Below are 14,869 nucleotides of genomic sequence, written 5' to 3' on the forward strand. Positions count from 1 at the left end.
GTATGGTTGAGTAGTATTCAATGTTATGATATTTAAGTTGTGGTGTTATTCTTCTAGTGGTGTCGTGTGAACGTCGACTACACGACACTTCACCTTTATGGGCCTAGGGGAATGCATCTTGTACTCGTTTGCCAATTGCGGGGTTGCCGGAGTGACAGAAACCCGAGCCCCCGTTGGTATATCGATGCGGGAGGGATCGCGGGATCTCGAGTTTAAGGCTGTGGTTAGATTTATCTTAATTACTTTCTTGTAGTTGCGGATGCTTGCAAGGGGTATAATCACAAGTATGTATTAGTCCTAGGAAGGGTGGTACATTAGCATAGGTTCACCCACACAACACTTATCAAAACAATGAAGATTAATTAGCCGTATGTAGCGAAAGCACTAGACTAAAATCCCGTGTGTCCTCGAGAACGTTTGGTCATTATAAGTAAACAAACCGGCTTGTCCTTTGTGCTAAAAAGGATTGGGCCACTCGCTGCAATTGTTACTCTTGCACTTTATTTACTCGTACTTTATTCATCTCTTACATCAAAACCCCCGAATACTTGTCTGTGAGAATTTACAGTGAATCCTTCATCGAAACTGCTTGTCAACACCTTCTGCTCCTCGTTGGGATCGACATTCTTACTTATCGAAGATACTGCGATACACCCCCTATACTTGTGGGTCAACCACTCACGGCGGCAAGTCCTGCCGCCACCGGCTACGGCGGCATGTGCGACGTGTAGCTTGGCCAGCGTGCCGCCACGGTAGTTTTGACATTTGCACTCAGAGGTGGTCCTTTCTGGCATTTCACTGGGGCAGGTGGTCTGATCTGTCAAAATTTATGCGTGCCTATCCGCATCACTGTAGCCTCTTTTTTCTTCATCCTTCTCGTTGTCTCCTTCTCGGATAAGGGGAACAATTTTAGGCGAATCGAAACTTTGGTTGCGGTTTAAGGGCTCAACTTTGGTTGCGAATCATCGATCTATCTCCTGCAGGTTCAGACATTCAGAAGACTTTTGGACCTCATTCGGACACTGAGGCTATAACAGGCAGTACATCATCTCCTTTCCTTTATTTTTGCAAATCTAATTCACGTACAATTAGATTAGCATGCAAACCATCATCATCCTACTTTAACCCGTAGATAACATATAGTAGCTTAAGATAATAAGATTGCATCTTTTATTTTTCTGATAAAATTGCAGGACAGTACTGCAATTATAGTTTTCTGACGTCTTCACCAAAAATTTGAGTCAACCGACCTGAGTATTATAAACGGCCGTACCAACTCCCCCATGGCCCTTTTTTCATGATGATGAATAGCCATGACCTGAATATGTACATATCATCCACTTGAAAAGTCATCAATTTCCGAGCTTCTGAAGTTTCTATGAAGATGGAGTTGTCCCAGGTGGAACCCGGTCGGAGATCTAGCTCCTCCACCCAGTTGGAACGGAACAAAGATCCTGAGACTGAGATGGCCAACTTCTTCCACTCGGCAAGTTGGGTGTGGTTCACACGAATCTTCTTCGCATTGAACTGATCCAGGAGGTCAAACGAAAAGGTAGCTAAGGCGATGACAAGACATACGCTACCACCAAATCCTATATTGGATTATGTACAACTTGTTCCAGATTCTAAGGGTTTCTTTCGTCGCTCGTCGGCAGCAGTAATGTACTACGCCGTCGGTCGCATCGTGCTGCCTCTCAGCGATCGGAAAGAGTTTTGAGACGGCTCTCGATCGGTATCCAACAACTCCCGAGGGAGAAACATCGATCGTGTAGTCGGGATCTGAGTGCTCTTTCGAGACTTTCATGGAAACGGTGTGGGGCTGGCTGTTTCGATCATTGGGCATTTGGGCTCGTATGCCAGACATCTCACACCGTGCCTCTTGTTGGGTGTTATACACGTTATTAGTTATATGTAAGTGCATGATCTTATCCCCAGAATGCATGTGCTAGCTGCATTTCCTCGATCATATGCTTGATAGTCATCAGATGGATATTATTTGAGTATGTTTCCAATGGTATGCCTTTGACGGACCTCACGGACGACTCTGTCATTTTTCTCTGTCTGTCTTAGACTCTTAGGGCTTATTTGATTCAAATGATTTGTATAGGAATAGTGTAGAATTTGATTCCTATGAGAATTTTTTTATAGATGTTGTTTGAATCATAGGAACATATCTTATAAGAAAATTTTCTATAAGAATCTTGTAGTGTAATTCCTATAGAGAAAAAATATTAGCTCATACCTCATGAAAAAATTCATTTACTACAATCAAACACACTTCATCTTCCTATAAGATTCAAGTAGACATACATTCCAATCCTATGCATTTCCTATTTCTATATTTTTCTATCATTTAAATCAAAGGAGCCCTTAGTCGCTGTCCATGTGATTTCATGTCTATGTTTCGTTAGTCCAGTTGGTGGCTGCCTTCACCTGCAAGCTCTCGATTGTGTGTGGACTCTGCATGGACAAACCACCCCACAGCACCCCGTTGCTTCGTGCAATTAACTAGTGTGCGTAATCAAAAGCTCTATCGCGCTGCTGTCCCACCGAAGTTGTTTTTCTTGTCTGCAGAAAACTCTTCTTTCCTACTAATGACTTTTGGGCGCAGCTACATATCAGGCAACTGAGATTTAATTCTCAGTCACCTGTCGGTAAGCAGACTCGGCCTTTGCATTTCTTTTGATGTTGGGCTGTAAAGATCGAATTGCCTAGGCTTCTTGCATACAACGGGCCTACAGACAAAGCACTAGGAGGCCATGGACGCAGTAAAAAATGCGTGGTTGTCATGAACTTTCTTGTTACCTCATAAGAGTGTACTCCCTCCGGTCTCTTTTAATGGACTCAGATTTAGTACAACTTTGTACTAAATTTGAGTCAATTAAAAAAACGGAGAAAGTATAAAATAACAAAGCTCTATACTCTGCGTCTTTTGCTAGAAAAGAAACTAAAAAAAAAGATAGGTTGCAACCCATATATAACTGAAAAGACGTAGTTGGAACGTCTCAGTTGCAGCCCGCTTGATCTAGAAAAATATTAGTTACAACTCATATGTAACTAGAAAAAAAATCCATTACACTCGTGTGCAATAAGAAATCTCAGTTAAAACCCACATGTAACTGAAAAATCTTAATTATGCAACAATAAAAATTCCAATTGTGACCTACATGCACCGGAAAAACCTCAGTCGCGACCCACAAGCAACTAGAAAAATCTCGGTTGCGACCCATATGTAAATTGGAAAAATCTCAGTTGCGACCAACATGTAACTGGTAAAATCTCGGTCACGACTTGCGACCCAAATGCAACTGAAAATATCTCAGTTGCGATCCACATGCAGCTGGTTACTACCCGTATGCAACTGAGAAAATCTCAGTTGCGACCCACATGCAACTTGGAAGATCTCAGTTACAACTAATGCATAACTCCCTAAATTAGCACGAATCATGTCGTAGTACTATGACCTGTGATATTTTTCTGAGCTGCAACACATGTGTATGGTTTTTTTTTTTGGTTTTTTTTCAAAGAACAATAAGCGCGGAAGAAGAAAAAAAAAGGGTAAACAGTACATGCTACAAAGACACGGAAAATAAGCAAAGATAGAGCCCACGAACAAAGCAATAGCCAAAAAGATCAGCTTGGAGCGTCCTTGAAGAAAAAGAGTACCCCATGCAAAACAACAATATTGTACTAATCTTGATGCACTTAATCTAATGGTTGAGTAGGTGACTGAGATTTAATACATCTAAGGCGCCTGATTTCCTGCAATTCCGATGATTTTTCTGTACACTATGTACTTATCCGATGGTACTGAACTACTGATTGATCTCTTGTCAATGTTTACATTTTTTTCATCTTGTGGTTTGATAGTACGTGCGCTAAGACAAAAGTTAAAGACATGACAAGTTAGGCGTCCAGCTTGATCTACTAATGATACTCGAATTGTCTTCTTTCTTCATACACGCCAACCCATATAATTGAGTCGTCGCCACATTCCACCACACTAACAAAATGACTAGCAAGGCTAGGACAAATGTTTGGATATGACAACATAGCCAACCATTTTCTACATCTGTTCTTCCGCAAGATCCAACCTCACATGACAGATGGAATGGCACATCGACAATTCAAGGCAAGAAACTGAGCTTGTGCAAATAATTGGCCAACCAAGAATAGGATATCCTTCCAATGCATGTCCAGCCTTTACGATCCGGCCATCATTAGCAACACATGCGCTCGGCTCGGGACAAAATGGATAGCTCTTGTTTAACATGACACGGACCATGCAAGAAACCCTTATTTCCTGAATAGGGACGACCAAATCCGTGGTCCATCTGGAGAACACGACAGTCCAAAGAGTAGATGCTTCCATAAGGCATGGATAATCTTCTTATACCTAGCTAGATGAATATATAATCGATCGTATCGGACGGAAGTATTGTCCAGAACAAAAAAAAAATATCTAAGCATGTGCGAGAGAGCTATGTGACAGAGTTGGTAGTGTTGTACAAGCATGTGCTAAGCATATCTTGGATCGCTAGCTTCATGGCCGGCGTCCTATCCTCACGTATCGGGCGCAACGATATCGAGCTAGACGGCGATGCACACTGTTTTTTCCTTTCGTCTATGCACATGTATTTGTTATGGGTATATTCATCTCGTTGGAGTAAGTATGCTCATCGTGTGTGCACACTATCACGAGAGGGACTTCCAAGTGTGGTCCGTGTGTTACTGAAGCGATCGATTAAAATATCGTTCGATTGGAGAATTAATTAAGCTGAGGTCTTCATTTGAGATCAGTACTTAGAAAATGGACAGAGTTGGGACCAAGAAATATAACATGATTTTCTTGTGGAAAATTAACGATTTTTAAAAAATATCCACTTGACTGTTACAATGCAGTTGCACATATCTAAAGCAAAAAACTACATAGTTTTCACCAGACCAAGATCTAGGAAGGCATCATAACCTCGATTTATATATTTAATTTAATAAATTCTCGGACATTTTGACACTACTCCACTAAGAAACTTGGTTAGTCTTTCCTGTATTAACAACATTTCTTTTTAGATATTCCGTTAAAATAAGCAATGGTATAGATGGATATACTACCGGTCATACTCTAGGGTATTCAGCTTATTGGTGACCGAATTAGATAATGACAAGCATGAACCTTAATCCTGTAGCTGAACAGTAATCAACATCGTAGTGGGTCCCGCGTGGCAGCTAGGCTAGCCCAGAAGGCCAGAACGTGAATGCAGTGTGTTGCTGTATTTAAACAGACTACAGACCAGATCTCGACATGGATCGGGATGGTTTTGGCGTGTTGCACGCAGCTAATTAAAAAAATAACAGCTCGTAAACAATAGGGTTAGAGAGGAATTAGAGTAATTATACCAGCCTTACCGCCGGGCGCACCACCATGCTTATGCGCCGCTTGTAATATGGACCTAGAGGCAGGCCTAGGAAATACCGCTGGCGCATGAGCCTGATGTGCACCGGGGAAAACCTAATACCGCCGGCGCTACTCTGGGGCTATGCGCCGGCAATATTTCCTCGACCTGGCCCAGATGTTGCGAGCCTTTTCCACCGGCGGAAGGGAATGGGCGTGCGTCGGCAGTAAGGGAATACGGCCGGAGAGCCTTCTGCAGCCTGCGGCAACGGCAACTACCACCGGCGTGCACTAATCTTGGCGCGCCGGTGGTAAGCCTGGGCCTATGGCCTAATTCCTACTAATGTTGTTGACGACACTGTTGGCGAAGACGGGCTGAAGAAGAGGGCGACAGAGTCGATGGTACACAACACCTTCTCACTTGTCCGATAGACGACCCGTCATGAAGACCCTGAGCAGTGACACAGAGCGATTCCCAAAAATCTAATTTGTTCTTTGCCAACATGATTGCAAAGGTGAGCGATTCAGGAGACATGATCTCTTGTTGGCCGGTGCACACCGGCAAGAGGGTTCCTAAACAACGAAAATAAATCTCAGCTCGATCCACTCAACACGCGCGAGGAGAGCGCGCATGTATCACTCATCTTCTTACTCACTTATAAATGGTAACCCACCTTAATTATAAGCTGATCTAACCATCTCTCAAGTTTCCATATGACCCACATCCATACCAGTTTATATGGCAATTATGTATTTCGAAAAAAAAGTTTAAATATAAATTTGGTCAATAAAATATAAGATATGTACCACAAAAATTATACCATTGAATTCATATTCAAAATAAGTTTTCAATAGTAGAGTTTTTGTGATATATATCTTATATTTTATTAATTAATTTAGCAGTTATTTTTTTCTTAAAATACATAATTACCCTATAAATTGGTATGGAGGGAGTAGCTTTCAACTCACTCCTGCCATGATGTGAGAAGCCACCAACTTTAGCTATATTTCATATGGGCTACATAAGCTCCTTCTCGTGCGCAACCATATCGGACAAACTCCTCTGATCCCCGTCACTAGAGAGTCACTACGTCTTCACATTAATGATTCAAAGAAGTCTTATTTGCTTTCAACCATTTTATGCGCGCGAGGGCATCTCCAACCAGAGGAGGCAACCGGATGCTGAGCGAACGTTTACATTTGTGCAGTTGAAAAATGTATCTTGGACCAGACTCAGCGAACCCGACGCATAGTAATCGGATTATCTGTGTAGATGTAAAGTTAGCCCAGATATACGTCGAGTTTGTTCCCGCGGACGCGCCGACTGAGCGCTGAACCTCATGTAGGACCCACACGTCAGTGGCTGGGGCTCCGCTAAGAGCATCTCCAGTCGTTTCCCCCAAACCGTCCCCCAAACGGCGCCGAATTGAGCGTTTGGAGTACGTGTTTTGTTCGTGCTGCGTTTGGGGAACGTCGCTTCCCAGTCGCATCCCTCAAAAGCCGTCCCCAAATGAATATTAGTGCATGAAAATAAAGGTTTTCATTCAAATTTGATTGTATATTACAAAGTTTGAATGAAAACAGCTAGATTTCATCTAAAACCTAGCCTATTGACCGCCCGGCGGTGCATTCGACGGTCCTGCCCCATCGTCGTCGCCCCTCCGCCACAGCTCCTGCCGCGCGTAGGGCAGTGGCTAGACGCCGCTGCTCCAGCAGCGCGTCGTCGCCTGCCCTCCCCTGCTGCGCCGTCTGGAAGGAGAGCTCGATGGCGCGGTGAATCTGCGCCTCTTCGCGGGCACGGGCGGCGTCCTGGAGCTTCTTCTCCGACTCGAAGGACTCGACGAGCGCGCGTTGCTAATCGGCCGTCTCGTTCGGGTGCGGCCTGTCGTTGTCGGACCACTCGAAGTCGTCGTCCTCCTGCCCCGTCTCCTCCTCCTCCGCCTCGTCCTCCGTCTCCTCCTCCCCCGCCTCGGCCTCCATCTTCTCCCCCTCTTCCTCCATTCGCGCCTCCAGGCGCGCCGCCAACGCGTCGTACACCGCCACCAACGCATCCACCCGCCTCCCCCAGGCCGCCTTCGTTGCCGCCAGCGCCGCCTCCCGCTGCTGACGCTCCTCCACCGCCAGCTGCAACGACCGCTCCATCGACTCCCGCTGCCGGTGCTCGATCGCCTCCCGCCGTTCACGGTACTGCGCCTCCCGCTCCTCGCGCTGGCGACGACGCTCATCAGCCCACCGCTGGCCAATCTCCTCCCTCCGGCGCCGCCGCACCTCTTCTGCCGTGGCGGCGTCGAATGACACGATGGTGTCCGCCAGCGCCTCCTCCTCCCGCGCTATTGCCGCCGCGTTCTCGTTAGCTGCGGGGTCTCCAGCATAGAACGCCGCCGCCACCGCCACCTCTTCCACCTCCGCCGCCTCACGCTGCCGACGGGCCCGCTTCTCGAGTGCCTCCCGCCACTGCCGTCGCCCTTCACGCAAATCTCCGCCCCGCGCCGCCGCTCTTCCTGGGCGGCGGCTGAGATGTTGAGCTGCGAATCCGGTAGTGGAGGTGGAGGAGACGGCGGTGGCGTCATTGTGCAGTGGTGGTGGAGGAGACGAGGGCTTGTGGCAGAGAAAGGGGTGCCGGTGGCTGTTGTGGCTGCCATTGACCCGAGAGGGCCTTTTATAGACGGCGGCGTCGGGAAGAAAGCGCGGGAAGAGGCGAGAAACGGAGGGAAGAAAGCGCGGAACGCGCGGTGGCATGCGAACGCCGGCGACGCGTGGAGGCTGCGCAGCACCGACGAGACGTCTCGCCTGCCCCTCCGTCGCCATTAAGGCAAAGCTGTGACGCTTCAGTCGTGTGTCACTATGCGCGAATAACTTCCGCCGCGAGGTAGGCGACGGTTAGGTCCAAACTTGAATGTGTCGCTGACACGTCGGTCCCGCGTCGCTTCGTCTCGCATTTTGTTGTGTTCGGCGTGCCCGGAGCGTCCCCTGTGGGGCGGGGACGGGCTCGGGCGCCGGACATTGTATCGGGCCGCGCCGTACAAAAAGAGGGTTTGGGGGACGCGGCTGGGAACAATTTTTGTCTGGCGCGCCCCAAATCCCTTTGGGGGACGCTGATGGCGTGTATTTCACACGTTCGTTGGGAACCCCAAGAGGAAGGTATGATGCGCACAGCAGCAAGTTTTCCCTCAGAAAGAAACCAAGGTTTATCGAACCAGGAGGAGCCAAGAAGCACGTTGAAGGTTGATGGCGGCGGGATGTAGTGCGGCGCAACACCGGAGATTCCGGCGCCAACGTGGAACCCGCACAACACAACCAAAGTACTTTGCCCCAACGAAACAAAGTGAGGTTGTCAATCTCACCGGCTTGCTGTAACAAAGGATTAACCGTATTATGTGGAAGATGATTGTTTGCGGAGAAAACAAGTAAAACAAGTATTGCAGCAGATTTGTATTTCAAGATTAAAGAATGGACCGGGGTCCACAGCTCACTAGAGGTGTCTCTCCCATAAGATAAAAGCATGTTGGGTGAACAAATTACAGTCGGGCAATTGACAAATAGAGAGGGCATAACAATGCACATACATGTCATGATAAGTATAGTGAGATTTAATTGGGCATTACGACAAAGTACATAGACCGCCATCCAACCGCATCTATGCCTAAAAAGTCCACCTTCGAGTTATCGTCCGAACCCCTTCCAGTATTAAGTTGCAAAGCAACATGACAATTGCATTAAGTATGGTGCGTAATGTAATCAATAACTACATCCTCGGACATAGCATCAATGTTTTATCCCTAGTGGCAACAAGACAACACAACCTTAGAACTTTCGTCACTCGTCCCAGGTGTCAATGCGTGCATGAACCCACTATCGAGCATAAATACTCCCTCTTGGAGTTACTAGCATCAACTTGGCCAGAGCCTCTACTAATAACGGAGAGCATGCAAGATCATAAACAACACATATGCAATAACTTGATAATTAACATAACATGGTATTCTCTATCCATCGGATCCCGACAAACACAACATAGAGTATTACAGATAGATGATCTTGATCATGTTAGGCAGCTCACAAGATCCAACAATGAAGCACAATGAGGAGAAGACAACCATCTAGCTACTGCTATGGACCCATAGTCCAGGGATGAACTACTCACTCATCACTCCGGAGGCGACCATGGCGGTGTAGAGTCCTCCGGGAGATGAATCCCTCTCCGGCAGGGCGCCGGAGGAGATCTCCGAATCCCCCGAGATGGGATTGGCGGCGGCGGCGTCTCCGGAAGGTTTTCCGTATCGTGGTTTTTTCGCATCGTGGGTTTCGCGACGGAGGCTTTAAGTAGGCGGAAGGGCGAGTCGGAGGGCCGACGAGGGGCCCACACCATAGGGCGGCGCGGGCCCCCTTGGCCGCGCCGCCTTGTGGTGTCGCCACCTCGTGGCCCCACTTCGTATGCTCTTCGGTCTTCTGGAAGGTTCGTGGCAAAATAGGCCCCTGGGTCTTGATTTCGTCCAATTCCGAGAATATTTCGTTACTAGGATTTCTGAAACCAAAAACAGCAGAAAACAACAACTGGCACTTCGGCATCTCGTTAATAGGTTAGTTCCGTAAAATGCACGAATATGACATAAAGTGTGCATAAAACATGTAGGTATCATCAATAATATGGCATAGAACATAAGAAATTATCGATACGTCGGAGACGTATCAAGCATCCCCAAGCTTAGTTCTGCTCGTCCCGAGCGAGGTAAAACGATAACAAAGATAATTTCTGAAGTGACATGCCATCATAACCTTGATCATACTATTTGTAAACATATGTAATGAATGCAGCGATCAAAACAATGGTAATGACATGAGTAAACAACTGAATCATAAAGCAAAGACTTTTCATGAATAGTACTTCAAGACAAGCATCAATAAGTCTTGCATAAGAGTTAACTCATAAAGCAATAAATCAAAGTAAAGGTATTGAAGCAACACAAAGGAAGATTAAGTTTCAGCGGTTGCTTTCAACTTGTAACATGTATATCTCATAGATAATTGTCAACATAGAGTAATATAACAAGTGCAATATGCAAATATGTAGAAATCAATGCACAGTTCACACAAGTGTTTGCTTCTTGAGGTGGAGAGAGATAGGTGAACTGACTCAACATAAAAGTAAAAAGAATGGTCCTTCAAAGAGGAAAGCATCGATTACTATATTTGTGCTAGAGCTTTTATTTCAAAACATGAAACAATTTTGTCAACGGTAGTAATAAAGCATATGAGTTATGTAAATTATATCTTACAAGTTGCAAGTCTCATGCATAGTATACTAATAGTGCCCGCACCTTGTCCTAATTAGCTTGGACTACCGGATCTTTGCAATGCACATGTTTTAACCAAGTGTCACAATGGGGTACCTCCATGCCGCCTGTACAAAGGTCTAAGGAGAAAGCTCGCATTTTGGATTTCTCGCTTTTGATTATTCTCAACTTAGACATCCATACCGGGACAACATGGACAACAGATAATGGACTCCTCTTTTAATGCATAAGCATGTGTCAACAATTAGTGTTCTCATATGAGATTGAGGATGTGTGTCCAAAACTGAAACTTCCACCATGATTCATGGTTTTAGTTAGCGTCCCAATGTTCTTCTCTAACAATATGCATGCTCCAACCATTAAGGTGGTAGATCTCTCTTACTTCAGACAAGACGGACATGCATAGCAACTCACATGATATTCAACAAAGAATAGTTGATGGCGTCCCCGTAAGCATGGTTATCGCACAACAAGCAACTTAATAAGAGATAAAGTGCATAAGTACATATTCAATACCACAATAGTTTTTAAGCTATTTGTCCCATGAGCTATATATTGCAAAGGTGAATGGTGGAATTTAAAGGTAGCACTCAAGCAATTTACTTTGGAATGGCGGATAAATACCATGTAGTAGGTAGGTATGGTGGACACAAATGGCATAGTGGTTGGCTCAAGGATTTTGGATGCATGAGAAGTATTCCCTCTCGATACAAGGTTTAGGCTAGCAAGGTTATTTGAAACAAACACAAGGATGAACGGTGCAGAAAAACTCACATAAAAGACATATTGTAAACATTATAAGATTCTACACCGTGTTCCTTGTTGTTCAAAACTCAATACTAGATATTATCTAGACTCTAGAGAAACCAAATATGCAAACCAAATTAGCAAGCTCTAAGTATTTCTTCATTAATGGGTGCAAAGTATATGATGCAAGAGCTTAAACATGAGCACAACAATTGCCAAGTATCAAATTATCCAAGACATTTTAGAATTACTACATGTAGTATTTTCCAATTCCAACCATATAACAATTTAACGAAGAAGAAACTTCGCCATGAATACTATGAGTAGAGCCTAAGGACATACTTGTCCATATGCTACAGGGGAGCGTGTCTCTCTCCCATAAAGTGAATGCTAAGATCCATTTTATTCAAACAAAACAAAAACAAAAACAAACCGACGCTCCAAGCAAAGTGCATAAGATGTGACGGAATAAAAATATAGTTTCAGGGGAGGAACCTGATAATGTTGTCGATGAAGAAGGGGATGCCAAGGCATCCCCAAGCTTAGACGCTTGAGTCTTCTTATAATATGCAGGGGTGAACCACCGGGGCATCCCAAGCTTAGAGCTTTCACTCTCCTTGATCATATTGCATCATACTCCTCTCTTGATCCTTGAAAACTTCCTCCACACCAAACTCGAAACAACTCATTAGAGGGTTAGTGCATAATAAAAATTCACATGTTCAGAGGTGACACAATCATTCTTAACACTTCTGGACATTGCATAAAGCTACTGGACATTAATGGATCAAAGAAATTCATCCAACATAGCAAAAGAGGCAATGCGAAATAAAAGGCAGAATCTGTCAAAACAGAACAGTCCGTAAAGATGGATTTTATTAGGCCACCAGACTTGCTCAAATGAAAATGCTCAAATTGAATGAAAGTTGCGTACATATCTGAGGATCATGCACGTAAATTGGCTTAATTTTCTGAGCTACCTACAGGGAGGTAGACCCAGATTCGTGACAGCAAAGAAATCTGGAACTGCGCAGTAATCCAAATCTAGTACTTACTTTACTATCAAAGACTTTACTTGGCACAACAAAACATAAAACTAAGATAAGAAGAGGTTGCTACAGTAGTAAACAACTTCCAAGACACAAATATAAAACAAAAATACTGTAGTAAAAACATGGGTTGTCTCCCATAAGCGCTTTTCTTTAACGCCTTTCAGCTAGGCGCAGAAAGTGTGACTCAAGTAACATCAAGAGATGAAGCATCAACATCATAATTTGTTCTAATAATAGAATCATAAGGTAACTTCATTCTCTTTCTAGGGAAGTGTTCCATACCTTTCTTGAGAGGAAATTGATATTTAATATTACCTTCCTTCATATCAATAGTAGCACCAACGGTTCGAAGAAAAGGTCTTCCCAATATAATGGGGCAAGATGCATTGCATTCAATATCCAAGACAACAAAATCAACGGGGACAAGGTTATTGTTAACCATAATATGAACATTATCAACTCTCCCCAAATGTTTCTTTTTAGCATTATCAGCGAGATTAACATCCAGATAACAGTTTTTCAATGGTGGCAAGTCAAGCATATCATAGACTTTCTTAGGCATAACAGAAATACTTGCACCAAGATCACATAAAGCATTACAATCAAATCTTTGACTCTCATTTTAATGATGGGCTCCCAACCATCCTCTAGCTTTCTAGGAATAGAAGTTTCAAGTTTTAGTTTCTCTTCTCTAGCTTTTATGAGAGCATTTGTAATATGTTTTGTGAAAGCCAAGTTTACAGACAGCTAGCATTGGGACTCTTAGCAAGTTTTTGCAAGAACTTTATAACTTCAGAGATGTGGCAATCATCAAAATCTAAATCATTACAATCTAAAGCAATGGGATTATCATCCCCAAGGTTGGAAAAATTTCAGCAGTTTTATCACGAGCAGTTTCAACAGCTTTAGCAGTTTCGAGTAATTTTGCGCGCTTTGCACTAGGAGTAGAAGCATTGCCAACACCAATTATTTTACCATTAATAGTAGGAGGTGCAGCAACATGTGAATCATTAGCATTGCTAGTGGTGGTAATAGTCCAAACTTTAGCTACATTTTCCTCTTTAGCTAGTTTTTCATTTTCTTCTCTATCCCACCTAGCACGCAGCTTCAGCCATTAATCTTATATTCTCATTAATTCTAACTTGGATGGCATTTGCTGTAGTAACAATTTTATTTTCAATATCCCTATTAGGCATAACTTTCGATTTCAAAAGATCAACATCGAAGCAAGACTATCAACCTTAGAAGCAAGAATATCAATTTTATTGAGCTTTTCCTCAACAGATTTGTTAAAGGCAGTTTGTGTACTAATAAATTCTTTAAGCATAGCTTCAAGTCCAGGGGTGTATTCCTATTATTGTTGTAAGAATTCCCATAAGAATTAGCATAACCGTTACCATTATTATAAGGATATGGCCTATAGTGATTACTAGAATTGTTCCGATAAGCATTGTTGTTGAAATTATTATTTTTAATGAAGTTTACATCAACATGTTCTTCTTGGGCAACCAATGAAGCTAACGGAACATTATTAGGATCAACATTAGTCCTATCATTCGCAAGCATAGACATAATAGCATCAACCTTATCATTCAAGGAAGAGGATTCTTCAACGAATTTACCTTCTTACCTTGTGGAGCTCTTTCCGTGTGCCATTCAGAGTAATTAACCATCATATTATCAAGAAGCTTTGTTGCTTCACCAAGAGTGATGGACATAAAGGTACCTCCAGCAGATGAATCCAATAAATTCCGCTGAAGAAAAATTTAGTCCTGCATAGAAGGTTTGGATGATCATCCAAGTAGTCAGTCCATGGGTTGGGCAATTTTTAACCAGAGATTTCATTCTTTCCCAAGCTTGAGCAACATGTTCATTATCCAATTGTTTAAAATTCATTATGCTACTCCTCAAAGATATAATTTTAGCAGGGGGATAATATCTACCAATAAAAGCATCCTTGCATTTAGTCCAGGAATCAATACTATTCTTAGGCGGAGATAGCAACCAATCTTTAGCTCTTCCTCTTAATGAGAAAGGAAACAATTTTAATTTTATAATGTCACCATCAACATCTTTATACTTTTGCATTTCACATAGTTCAACAAAATTATTGAGATGGGCAGCAGCATCATCAGAACTAATACCGTGAAAATTGCTCTCGCATAACAAGATTAAGTAAAGCGGGTTTAATTTCAAAGAATTCTCACGTAGTAGCGATGTGGAGCAATAGGTGTGCATAGGAAATCATTATTATTTGTGCTAGTGAAGTCACACAACTTAGTATTTTCAGGGGTGGCCATTTTAACAGTAGTAAATAAAGCAAACTAGATAAAGTAAATGCAAGTAAACTAATTTTTTTGTGTTTTTGATATAGAGTGCAAGAC

This window comes from Lolium rigidum, chromosome 2 (genome assembly GCF_022539505.1).
Source record: "Lolium rigidum isolate FL_2022 chromosome 2, APGP_CSIRO_Lrig_0.1, whole genome shotgun sequence".
In the NCBI taxonomy this organism is placed as follows: Eukaryota; Viridiplantae; Streptophyta; class Magnoliopsida; order Poales; family Poaceae; genus Lolium; species Lolium rigidum.